Genomic DNA, 14,423 nt, shown 5'->3' on the forward strand with positions numbered 1-14,423 from the left:
TGCTAAGGTTGTGAAAAATGCAGACAATATGTTCACCAGTGGCCTTTTGATTTCAATGCCAATATAAGAGACAGACCAGGAATGTTAATTTATTATTCAAAATCTGTCTTTGGTTGGCTAATGAGTCATCCCATTATACACATGCTCCAGACCACAGAGGTTACACAAACAGTTGTGGGCAGATTACAAGAAACAATGGGCGTACCTAATTTGTAATCCCCAGGCAAACCCGCTTCCATCCTGGGTGACACTCGCTGACCATGACCCCTGGATGAAAGGGCCAACTCTGAATATGGAAATGAGACTCTGACATTAGGAGCTAGGCTGTATTTCCATTAAAACCATAGTTAATTATTACCATTCATCTAATTCAAACAATAATGAAGGAATATCTAAAACCTCCCTACAGAGTGGACATGAGAAGCTGCAATAATGGGTTAAGGGACCGAGGTATTGCCTTGTATTACCCTGGCTGCTGCTGTCATCATGTTTTTCTGCACGGTTGAGATGTAAGTTATGGGAGGGGGGTAATTAATTTGATGGGAAATATTGTAGCAAAAGAGCGGGAGAGAAATAATTAAGCTGATGAGATGCAGAGTGGTAAAGGTCCTTGTTGGGCCATGAGGGGCGGTGTGTGAGCTGCTGTCTCTGGAGCTCTGATGCCTGCTGCTGGGCCCTCTGGGTGACGAGGAGGATGGGTCTGACATTGCAGCAGAGGACAGAGATAAAACCCTCTCTCTCTTATATATACACACACACACATATTATATAGGCACTGAAGCAGGTACAATAGGTGAAAATTAACCACGTATTAGCCATTTCACACTATTCTCAAACAAACACATGCTTGTTTCTGTCACTTGTAAGAAGACTACAAGATGTCCATGCTAGTTTTGTGTAAATTGATAATTTTTTAATCATGGTATCATATAGAGACACAGAGCATAAATAAACCCTGCCCACAGCAGAGGGGAAAACACTTTATCACTCTAAATTTACTTTGTATTGCATGAAAGTGCTTCCTTGTCACAACAATTGAAACAGTCCTCAAAGTTGCTGGGTGGTGGGATGCACTATCAAAAGGGTAAAGAACTCATTATAACTAAGTTTTTATGACCTGCTGTCGAAAAACTGAGCCTTTCTGAAGACAAAAGTGAATACAGGCAATAAGACGTGAGGTGTCGGCATTAAGAATGTGAAAACTGTGAATCCTGACACTCAGTATGTCGAACATAACACGTGCCAAAAGTCAAATGTCAAAATGTCAGTTGTAAGCCAGGTTTGCTGCTTGAGTAGGACACATTGTGCTCCGTCTTTATTTGCGCTCTTTATTGACGTTCTTGTCTCGTACCAGGCTGCCAAGAAACACAAGAAAACACAAGAGATGAGATCATCAGACAGGTTGTAAACAAGTCGACAGTATTGCTAAATTATCTACCAATTTATCTGGGGGCTTGTTAAAAACCTGTATGAACATCTTCTACTTTTGTTTTTTGCCCTGTTGGACCTTTTATAGATCCCAGATAGCTGCAGCTCTGTTGGTGCAAACAATGTCATGATAACTGATAGCAATGATTACCGAACTGACACAAAAAGATAGAAAATATAGCTGCCAAATGCATGACCCCAACCTTTAACCTATCCTTAAAGCCAAAATGCCTGAGCTGGTGGTGACCACAAGTTTTTTCCCAGCAGTGTATGTGCGTGTGTGTGTGTGTGTGTGTGTGTGTGTGTGAACAGAAATGCATAATACAAGTACACAGTAATGATTCAACCAGCATTTGAGGAAGCATGTGAAAAGATTGAATATATATTTGAACTGCTGAGGTTATTTTTTGCGGATCTTTTTCAGTATTTCAGTCATTCACTCACTTACTCCGCCTCTGCACCAGTCTCTTAGGTTAGTTCCCCTTCTGTGTGTGTGTATTTGTGTGTAGTCACTTGAACAGAAGCCTCGACTAATGATTACACAACAGAGCATTGTGGTGCCCCTGCACATGTGAGAAGGGCTCTTGTTATAGTTTCCAGCAGCTTTTCTAGAACAGCAGAGGAAGCCGACAGAGGCACATTCAAATGTTTCACATCGCCTCTGCTCCCCACTCTCCCCTCGCATGCTGTCATTACACAGTGAAGGTGTTGCAACAGTATCACTGACGGATGCTGATTGCAACTTTCACACTTACAATGTCTCAAAGTTTTTGTGCCGTTTTCCCCCTTCTTTTTCTCTCTAAATCATTTGCATGCAGTAAATAACACCCACATTGCGCCTTTATCAAAAGCTGTTGCTTGGTCACGGCACGAGGGAACAACATCCCAGCGGAGTGCTGTTAATAAACTTGACAGTTACAGATGAAATCGAGCCTTATCAGCCAGTATAGGTGAGAATGATATATTCACAAACATAGACCTCACATGAACTGCAGCTTTCTGAACGTATTAGCACAATGATTAAACCATTTTAGAAACGTATCTGTGCAAATTTCTTTCATTTTGGTCAGACACAGTATGTGACAACAAATGTAGCTGGTAGCAGCGGAGGTGACCTTATAGAAATCTAAGTTACATGCAGGTCCCTTCTCAATGGATACTGAAGTCTCAAAATCCTTCTCCACCAAGCACAGTTATTTTGTTTGAGGACCTGTTCTTTCTTTTTTTCCTTCCTGCTGTGTCTCTGACTTCCAGTAGCTCTTTAGTGTTTGTTCGCTCTCCTTCTGTCTTTTTCTAACAATCCTGTTTCCTTGGCTCTCCTGCAGGGCCCGACATGCCTTGCCAGGGGCATAGTCATTATTTATGCCACTTAAAATGAACCAAAACAACATGAAAATTGCTTTTGCATCAATTACAATTTTAAATCACTTGTATATGGGGCTATAAATCCGACTAAACAAATTAGGTTTTCAATCTAATGCTACGAACACACGGTGCTGTGTTAGAGCTTGTCACTCACACTCTATGTGGAAGAAAATAGTTGTAACGTTCAAGGAAGAGAGTCTGTGATGTAACATGAGGATGTTCTGGTAGAGACTGTTCAGCAAAACTTCCCCTGTTCACAAACGAATGGACAGACTGCTTGTTGCCAGAGGATGAGTGGGAGGAAAGAGAGAAAAGAGAAGAGGCATTCAGGACAGAGATAGCGACATTGAAAAGCATGAATAGGGAGCTCAAAGACTTCACAGGACAGATTCCAGGAGGCTTTGCTTCTCCAAGAGTTGAGAGACCTTTGCTGTCCGCATTTGTTGGTCCACTGCTACTTGTGAAGCGCGCAAGCTGGCCAAAATGTTGTCAGTGCCAGATCTCAGTCTAGTCCGCCACCCTGGCCAATCAGTCCCACTTTCCCCAGGCGCCTCTCTGTCTCCTCGGGCGAATGGCTCAGTCTGTACGCCACCCGTCCCGTGTCCCCCCTTTCAGAAGAAGGGGATGAACAGAACGAGGTGACAAAACAACTCTTTTGTGGGGGGTTGAGGAGGAAAGGGGGGCTGTCTGACACTCCCAGCCGTAGGCCCCCCTCTGGCAGGCAGATTTGGAAAGCGGTGAGGATTGAACAGACACAATAATGAGACCTGAGAGGCCGACAACAGGAGCCAGAATACTGTGTTCTAGGCAACGACAAACAAGGTCAGGACAGAACGATCTGGAGTTGATGACAGGTGTATATGTTTTATCCTTGTGGTTGGAAAGACAAAAAAAATGTTCAGGTAGATGGATAATTAATTTTACTTACAATATGGATTTTCTTTTCATGTGATGCAGAAAACTACCTGCTTCTTATGGCCGATACCAATAAGATTTGATGCACACTTCAGGATAAGAGAGTCTAACAAGTGAGCAAATATTAATGATTTAATATCCCTTAGCTCTGACTGAACCAAACCTAACTGGCACTACTATCGTTAGCACAACAAAAACAAAAACAGTTCTGACTTTTCAAACATTCATTTATTTAATCAATGAACCATCAGCTGTTTCCTTAAATCTACCACTGGCTCGAAGGGGAACTTTAGACTGAGAGAACAATTGAGAACAATTCTCAGACATCCCCATTTAGAAATTGAATTTAGAATTGAATTTTTTATCAAACACAAGTGGAATTCTCAGAACAAGACATGTGATCAAGTGTATAGTTTGTTATCAAGAACATGGAAGTAAGCAGAGCTGGTTTCTAAATGTCAAAACCTGACATACCAAATTATCTCCCCATCAAGTAGCTTCTAAATCTAGGTTATGTTTGGTTTCTGGGGCATCACGTCTTCTTAGAAACCATCCATGTTGACTCTCTGTCAGTCAGGAGTCTCTCTCAAAGAGAACTTTTACACATATAAGACAGAATATCAGAATATTGTCTTTTTCCGGGCCTGTGGTAATTGTAGCCTTTCTCTTATCTCCCATCAGCCTGTTCAACAGGTTAATACATTGATGATTCATAAGGAAATGTATTTGTTGTGCAAAATCATTTCAAATGACTGAACTGTCAGGCAGGGACTGAGGTGTCTGTTTCTTACACTGCACAGATGTTTGATAGCATGAAGCAGAAACACACTGGTGGGAGTGAAAAATGAACACAAAGAGGAGGAAGAAAGCGACTGTAATTGTTTTTTCTTTTCTAAATAACTGTATTAGAAGAAGTCTTGGTGATTCAGTGTGACATCTTTAACCTTCCACAGAGTTTGTGTATGTGTTTGAGGGGGAGTAGCAGAAAGCTTTATCATCTCGACTTTTCTTTCCTCACCTGCGCATGCTGCCACCTGTCATTAACAACCAGAGGAGACTATGATGACAGGCATCTATTCACAGCCTCATCCTCCCACACAGCACTTACCCCTGCTACTCCGTCAAAGAGGAAGATGTAATTAATGACGTTACTCTCATGTGTAGTGTATTCCTGGATGTCAATACGTGCTGAGTTTTCAAGGAGGGATCATGATCCTTCTGTTTGCTGGAAGACACCCAGGGTGAAGGGGTCTGTCTGCGTTTAGCATGACCAGGACAAAGCTCCTTCCATGGGCCACTCTCCCTGTTGTTCTGGGATCAGCAGGGTACAGGGGATTACATGGCCACATAGAGGGAAATGTGCTCTATGCTTGAGGACATAGGGTTTCAGATTTGATCTCCAAGGCATAGAAAGTTGTGGCAAAAATACTTTGAATTTAAAGAGACAGTTCACCTTCAAATCAATCCTCTTACCTGTAGTGCTATTTCTTAATCTACAGTTGCATCTCAATAAATTAGAATGTAGCTGCAGTCATTCAATTAAAAAAGTGGAAATAACACATTAAATAGATCCATTACAAACAGAATGAAACACTTCATGTCTTAATTTATTTAATTTCTTCTATTTATAATGATTATGGCTTACATTTAATGAAGACCAAAAATTCAGTGTGTCTCAAAACATTTTAATATTACAAAAGACCAATTTTAAAAAGTATGTTTAATCTAGAAATGTTGGCTTCTGAAAAGTATGTCCATCTATATGCACTCAATGTTTGGTTGGGGCTGTTTGACTTGAACTACTGGAAATGGATTTTTCCATCATATTCTAATGTGTTGAGATGCACCTGTAGATGATTTTGGTGTTAGCTGTCGAGTGTTGGGGAAATTTCCTGTAGAATTGCCTTCCCTCTAATACAATGGAAATAGATGGCATCATGCAAAAGGAAACATGCTAGCTTTTGGAGATCAGCCATCCAGCACCACTGTGCAAGCTAACATTACAGCTCGGCTGAGGTGGACGCCATTATTGTTCACATCTTGCTCTGTCACAAGCTCGAGCCTCTACTCCACTAGCATGTGGTTCAGTAGAAGGAAAGTAGTTCCTACGCTGCTCACAACAGTGTCTGTGGACTATTTTTGAGTAACCGGGTCATGATTTTTGGAAAGAGGCATAGCTGTTGAGTTTGTGAACCATCCTGCATGTTCCCCTGATCTAATCCTATTGAGAACGTTTGGGGATGGATGGCAAGGGAAGTGTACAAAAACACGCATCATTTCCAGACTGTTGATGCCCTTCATGAAGCCATCTTCACCACAGGGCGAGCGACATTCCCACCAACCTCCTGGAAACACTCACATCATGCATGCCTAAATGAATTTTTGAAGTAATCAACAAGAACAATGGGTCTACTTACTACCTAGTCCTTTTTTGACACTTTCAATTCTGTTTTGTTTTTTTGGGGGCTATGGTCTTAAACTTTTGATCAGCTGCTGAACCGCCTGTTTGAGTTTATATTCAGTTTTCAATAAATTGCCTACTCTGTTTTTTTTCTCTGTTCCACCAATGCGAAATGAGAATACTTGTAATTTTTTATTTTTTTATTTTTTTATTTAACCTTTATTTAACCAGGTCTGTCCCACTGAGACACAAAGACCTCTTTTTCAGGTGAAGCCTGGCCAAGATAGCGGCAGGGTTAAAAGTTACAACAATAAGACAGACAGTGCATCATTACAAGAACAGACAATAAAACATGGACCTACAGTAAAATACAAGCAAGCCAGACAACATAGTAAAATACGCATGGACAGTACAAGATCATGACATCATAAAAAACAAGTGCAAAGGCGATACAAGTCTGCTTCCAGATCTCTCAAGAGTTTTTAAAGGATGTGACCGTAATAAGGTCCTGCAGATTGAGACTGCTCTGGAGCAGATTCCAGGATGAAGGAGCCCGATACATAAAAGCCTGTTTACCAAGTACGGTGCGGACTTTGGGAACAGTCAACCGGTATGTGTCGTTGGAACGAAGACTGTAGGTGCTATGGGTCCTGATAATGTAGTCACACAGGTATGTGGGGAGTAAACCCAGAATGGCCTTATAAATAAAACAATGCCAGCGAGTAAACCTGCGAGCGGCTAAGGACGGCCACTCAACCCGGACATATAAGGAGCAGTGATGTGTGAGAGCTTTGCAGCCTGTAACAAACCTCAAGGCACCATCGTACACAGTATCAAGGGATTGAAGACAATGTACAGGGGCATACATATACAACAGATCACCGTAGTCAAGCACAGGGAGAAAAGTAGCAGCACCTAGTTTTTTCCTTGCAGCAAAGGAGAAACATGACTTGTTCCTGAAGAAGAAGCCCAGCTTAATTTTCAGCTTTTTAATGAGGCTCTCAATGTGGGTTTTAAAAGTTAGGCAGTCATCAATTAAAATTCCCAAGTACTTGTATAATGTGTAACCAACTCGATCTGGTTCCCCTGCAAGGAAAATACGCTGGGTGGAGGATCACTGACCTTCCTGCCATTGGTGAACATAATAAATTTAGTTTTAGAGACATTTAAAACAAGTTTCAGGTCGATCAGTTGGGATTCCAAAAGATTAAAAGCTGTCTGCAAATAGTGAAAGGCTTGAATTAGAGTTGAACCACAGCAATATAAAACTGTATCATCGGCATAGAAATTAAATTTGGCACTGGGAACATTTCGACCCAGCACATCAACATAGATACTGAATAAAATTGGACCCAAGACTGAGCCCTGAGGAACACCAGAAGAGACATTTAAAATACTGGAAGAGCAGCCATCATGGTAGACACATTGACACCTGTCGGCCAGATAATTTGCAACCAACAGCTTGTTTGGACAACCCAATGTCTGACAATTTTCCCATCGGTCTTAAGATTTTGTTCAGGATTACATTTAAGAGGACTATTGTGTATTAATTGTTTTGGGGGTGAACTGTCCCTTTAAAGTCAGTCAAGCTGATGGATCTTCAGGGTTGCCATGTTCCTCGGCTGCTCTCAGACAGATGAAGGATTATTTGATGTTTCAGTCGATGTCTGTGCTCCTCCTCAAAGACACAGGCGCACGAACAGCACTGATCCAAATCCATGTCAGCTGCAATATTTAGCAGGACTAAGGGGAAAAGATGCGTACTCTCGTTTGTCAAACAGCGTCATGAATCTTTTCTGTTGTTTGCTTGTGCATACAATGATTTCAGGGCCACGGGTGTGCTTTATTTGAGCTGCTCTGACATGGTTGTGCCTGACAGTTTCTGACATGTGTCATGTCTTGTGGTGACACTGAGACAGAAAGAAAGGATACGGGACTGATTTCTTCATACTGGGTCACTGTGAAGCTCCAGGAATCCATGTTGATGGCTTTGGTCTTGACATCATGTATCTCCCAAGGCTGCAGAGTACACAATTTACATACTGCACGTCTGTGTGGCTGCCAATCTTTACTAGATAATACAGCTTCAGATCAAATAAGACTATTCAGATATGCTTGTTTAACATTGTTTTCTTTAATATTTAGTTGTAGTTTAGTGTAATGTTTCATGTGGTTGATGGATATCTTACAGATGTAAAGAACATGTAGGTGTTTTGATTCAGTCACTGTTGCATTAATCTGTATAATAGAACTGCAGTCTAGAAGCCATTATCTCACATAGACATGAATCTCAGTATGAAGTGCAGCTGTATGGGAATTATGTTTTCTTCTTTCTTCTTCTTGCCCTCTGTCACTCATTTTAATCTTCTCAGCATGGAGACTTTAAGGATGGCCAGAAGGCCACAGGATAGATTCTGTGCTAAACTCTTTGTATTCATATTGAATGGCTATTTCTGAATGCCTCTGGCTTTCCACAACACACTGAATCACCTCAGAACACTTCTCGGCTCGTGTATTCATCTTTCTTTCTTTCTTTTTATGTCTCTCAGGCTTTACTCTTTGACCCATGCCTTTATCCTCATCTTTTCTGGCGGGGAATAAAAATCACTATTTTAATATGCTTTGGTTAGTATGGACCGTATAGGCGGTACAATAGTGATTGTCCAATAATAACACTTATAAGTATGGTCTATTCTCATGTAACAAAACACAAAAATACAAGTGTCAAAATAACTTTAAATGAAGTCTTTCTAACTCAGAATATGTTATTGATTCTTCACACTTATTGATTTACTAAGTAGTCACTTCTTAGTGACTTAGTAAGTCTGAAGAGAAGGCGATTTTAGACTAGGGCTGTGTAAGCCTGTGTGGGCTAGTAAGTGTCAAACTGCTAGAGAGTTGGTTGTGAGCAAAGCCTCACTTTAAAATCAGGGGACATATTCTTTGTTAGTTATTTGCATTTATCTACATAAGATAAAAAATTCTGTATTAAGTGTTACTATGAGAAAATAACTATTCTTGCAGGACTACCACCCTATAAATCCCAAATCATATTTAGATCATAATTCACATACAACAGCTTCCAAAATGTAAATTTTTGCTGAGGAGAAAACTGGCATGGCCATCTTAAAGGGGTCATTTGTTCTGCCACCTCAACATAACTGAATGAAAATGGGTCCAATAAGTAACCAGGAGTCTCCCCTCTGCAGAAGGCTAATTCCATGAAGTGTTGCATGTTAACAATTCTAAAAATGGTGTATTTGTCTGCATAGTGGGGTCCCTAACTGTCTGTGAATTGCATACATTTGATATAACTGGAAAGCAGGGACCCTTGTGGATTCAATTGAGCCCAATTGTATTCATGTGTGATGACAGTCCCCACAGTATTGATTGAAACTTTGTTGAAACTTGACCTCATGGTATAAAATGACCTGTTGTGACCTCTAGGATAATCCCAGCCTTGTGAAACTTTACGACCACAAACTAGAGACCTAGAGCATTCACAGGGTGGATGGCTTTCCTACGTTAATTATTTGTAGGTGTCTGAGTTCTGTTTCCGGAATATATGTGCTCTCAATCTAATTGCCAAAACATTGCATATCTTGCAGAAATCGCCAACATACCAAACTCGCTACTTGCACACATCTCGCTGCTGGAGTTTGGAGAAAAAGGAGATTCGATTCCCCAGCCTGCCCCCTCCGCCCACACATATTTAATTTTAATAATCTAGAACCACGACTGCTTGCTACCAAAAAGCAATATTTAAGAGGTTATTGAGGGAGTACTCCTGTTTAATGTCCCAGTAGCTGTAGAATATGTAGATAACAACTTTATATTGACTAATAAAGGGCCAATATGATACTAATATGCATGTTAATAAGCCACCTTTTGCATTAAACACAAGCAATACATTTCTCCAATTTAACTGTTGTACCTTGGTTTAAAGTGTCTTTAGTTTATTAAGTCAAAAAGCTAATTTGTGTGCTGATAAAGAGTCCCTAAAGGTTCAAAATGAATGTGCTATCAGCTACAAGCTATTTTTATTTCATGAGCAGGAAATAAACTTTAAGAGCTTTTTACGTTTTTTTTTTGAAGGCACTACTAAATCCTAGAGTGTTTATATGAGACCATTTATCCGGGAACCTATGACCAGCTTTTGAAGACATTACTTGAAAGGAACAGTGAAGCTATTTCTGTCTCAAACCTGGACGCTGCTCAGTTTTGAAATGATGGATTGACAAGTGTGTCACTCAGACCCAATAAGCAACTTTTCATGTGATACACTCAGCTCCAGTCCGAGTGCATCTGAGTTAACAGTGGACTGAAACAGATGAGTGACCTTCACCTCACTGTCACTCACTGTTTTATTGCTCATATGTTCACATTTTGTCTCTATACACTTCTTCCTCCCGTCTGTCCTTACCTTCTTATTGATCCACTCTCCATCCTCTCACTTCGCAACCGGAGGCTCCAGGAGGCGGCGTGACTGACAGGCCTGTGCTGTGTCTCACTGGATAATACCCCTCCCACCTCTCCCGTTGCCAGGGTGACAGATGGGTTTTCTCTGGCGAAACACTTCGTCTCCATCTCTGTCACCTCAGATTGGTGAGTGCGCGCGAAAGAGGAGGGGTAGGTGAGACTCAGTCAATCCTACACTTCCCATGACAAATGACAGTGATACAGACAAACATTGTACAGTGAGTGTTCGTTTATGATTCTTACGACGACACAGTGTCTCATAGTTTGTCACACTCTGCTCAGCACCAATCTTGCACACTATTCTCTGGCTGGAGCGTTAGTGGACATAAAAAGCAAGCCAGTGCCTGTGAGGGCCTGTCCATGATTCACAATAATAATATTCTTCAACTCTGCCATTCAGAGTGCTTAAGCACAGTGTTCCAGCTGCCTGCACTATCAAAGGTGGGAGTCTTTGATTCAAAACCAACTGGATCAGGTCAAAAAACACCCTGGAGGCAGCTAGTTCTCTAGCTAAAGTGACACTCATTTTGTTCAGCTCTCTTCTTTCCTTCCTCTGTCGGGCTTTCTCTTTGTCACTAAGCATCAGCTCTAACAGTGTTGCTATGAGCACAGTTCATCATTCACACAAGCAGTGCCCATGGCACAATTGGGCCAATGCCAAGTGAGATGGATGACATCATCCATTGTGCTTGTCGCCAATCCAATCAGGCTCCCAGACACCAATGTGGAGCCTTGGAGATGATTAGCGTTGAGTCCATGACATCATCCTTTAACCAGTTTCCCTACGGAGGCACTGACATCATCATCATCATCCAGCGTGAGTCGATTATGTTGTCTAATAATCTGTTTTTGTGTCTTCTCTAGTAATGATTGCAGGTCCTGGATCACCCGTGAAAGGATCTGGGCATTTATCATACTGAACCAGGTGTGAAGAATGACTCATATCTAGACGGACGATGTGCTGTTCCAAACAAGCTGGAACATTTAAACTGTCACGCATGCGTGTGTGAACCAGAAAGGTAAACAAGCACACCTGCTATCTTTGTTTCTGGCATCTCATCTATCCACTCAAGTCCTTTTCATTCCTACCTGATCCAATCCAGCTGGATCCTATGCTGTCCTGGTATCAGAGCTGATCCTATCCTATTCAGTTCAAATCAATCCTCTGCAGTCTTATCCAATAAGAATTGTTCCGATCCTATCCTATCTTGTCAGGTCGGATCTGATTTGATCTTATCCTATCCTATCCAATTTTATCTGATATGATCCTATCTGATCCCATTCCACCCTATCCTAAGAGATTCTATCTGATAATATGAAATCCTATCCAATTTGGTCTAGGGATCATCTGGAACCTGTTCCAAATGATCTGATCCATTAGAAAAACAGGTCTCCGAACTACAACTTTTATCAATGCAGGAAGGTTTTTCTGACAGTTGTGCATTGCAAAACAAAAAATGTCAAACTCATGCATCTACACTGCTGGAAGCTTTAAGAGGGAGTCGTGGCAGAGAGGAAGAAACATCAATTTAACAGAAAAAACCACAACACTGGTGCACTTTTAATGTCTGTAAAATGCTAATTTAAATTAAGGTGGAAACACCAGTAATATGATGAAACATCTTTGTATGCAACATGGGCTTAAATTGCAGGAATGCCATGAATTTCACACTTTACACATAAGTGCCACTGCTTCCCAACCAAGCAGCACTACGTTACCAAGGGTTAGGATCCTGTTATAATATCATACGCACCATGTAGGCAGGCTTAGCAGATTTTTTCTTTGACAAATAAACCCTAAATGAAGACCAATATATTCTCTTATTACTTTTAGACTATATTTAGACTCAGAAATACTAAAACAGCGCCAATGACAGGGAAAACCTGTGTAGGCCTACTTTTAATTATAATATATATTATTTAATTGAAAATTGATCAGGACTCAATAAGGGAATCAAATAGAATTGATGTCATTGGTATCAATACAATTTGATCATTTCCCAGATATAATCCGATCCTGTCCAATCTGATCTCATCGTATCACATCTATCCAATCTTATCTGATCCATTCTAGCCGTTCAGATTTGATCCAATCTGATTAGATGCTCTCCATTTCAAACCCTATTCTCTCTGATCTCATCCGATTTAATCTGATCTGAATCATTCCCATCCTGCTGCACCTGATTTCACAGGATTTTTAATCCTGTCACCTCTTACTAATATTTCTCAGACAGACAGTGTAAACAGTGTCTCATATACAGCAGGTATTTCTCTAACATGATATGACTTTTAGTTTTGAAAACGAGACACTATAGTTCGTTGTAACGAGGTTTACCTTTACAGGGCAGGTAGACAGCGGAGCTTCTCTAATGTGACAGGGACCTTTAAAGAAAACTAAACTTCACCCTCTCTCCTCCTCCCTATCTTCCATTTCAGTTATCTTAACTGAGTCTCTGCTCCCATGCTCTGTTGGCACCGGCCTCCAGTCCATCCTGACAGGATCTCCTTGGAGACCACTCAGACACACACACATGTACACACACATGCACACCTACGGAGCAATCTGAGAATAATGATGTGTGACATTACCTCATCGGACTTTACCCACAAAATGCACCCACCAACACACACACGCACTCAAAGTAATCAGAGTCAGTGGAGCCTACCAGCTTCCCGGGGGTAACCTTGCTGTGTAGATGTCTTACACGAGGCCACAGAGCGCTTCAGCCGTCCCTGCACACACACAAGTACTTGCACTGCATCACCACCTTGGCTCCTCAAAATCAGTTTTTGTTTTTTGGCACACTCCAGCATTCATTATCCACACATATTCAGTCACGGTGTAATTTATGTGTGGGTGCACCGGCTGCTGAGTCTAGTCAGTGGATTAATGTTTCTTCCTATTAAGCTCTGTCTTCTGTTAGATCTCTGCAGCAGCAACAGTAGTGGAGCCCGAAAACTCACTACGTCCTGTAGCATTTATTATTGTCTTTGAAGCAGGCTGCCATTCTGAAAATAAAAGAATGAAAGAAAAAGAAATCTGGGGAAATGCTCATAAGATTCCCGAACAGAAAGAGGCGAGTCCCTACGGGGAGATGAAACATTAGAACGCTATTGAAGAACGGATGACAAACATAACTGGAAGGCGTAAGCAGCCGCACAGACACACTCATGAACACTAGAAATACAAATAGTGCTCATCAAGCTATTATCTTATGTACACTGAGGTCACAGCCTTGAGAGGTCATGCACTGATCTCTGATTAGATCAGGATGCAACAAAGACAGTCACAGCACAAAAATAGATTTGTTTTCTCTTTTATTTCATCCCCTTTTCTTTCTAAGCACTCCTGTATTTTCTTAGATGTTCATTTTGTACACCTGGATTGTTGTTTTTTTAACTTCTCCCACCCCACCTCATTTCCGTAGTGCCATATTTGTGGTATATCTGTGTGTTGTTATTTGTAGGTGAGTATATTACTCTCCCTGTTGGGATCCAGACGTGAGAGACAAAGCAGACAAGGGAACAAGGTGAGACGCTGAGCCGTCTGCAGTGATAATGAAGGAAGAACCAGGTGGACAAGTGTGACTGTCGGATTAGTCATGAGGGGCTAGATACATGTACACTTGCTATCTCTTTTTGGCATGTACACACACACACACACACACACACACACACACACACACACACACACACAATCACATTCCCAACGCACATGCCCAGCTGCATCCTGTCACATTTGACAGCAGTCTGCCCGTTTGTTCAGCAGGTATGCCACATGTTTAATTACGGGTGGATAATGAACATCATTTCAGATGCTCAGACATGCCGAATG

This window comes from Centropristis striata, chromosome 12, assembly GCF_030273125.1.
Source record: "Centropristis striata isolate RG_2023a ecotype Rhode Island chromosome 12, C.striata_1.0, whole genome shotgun sequence".
NCBI lineage: Eukaryota > Metazoa > Chordata > Actinopteri > Perciformes > Serranidae > Centropristis > Centropristis striata.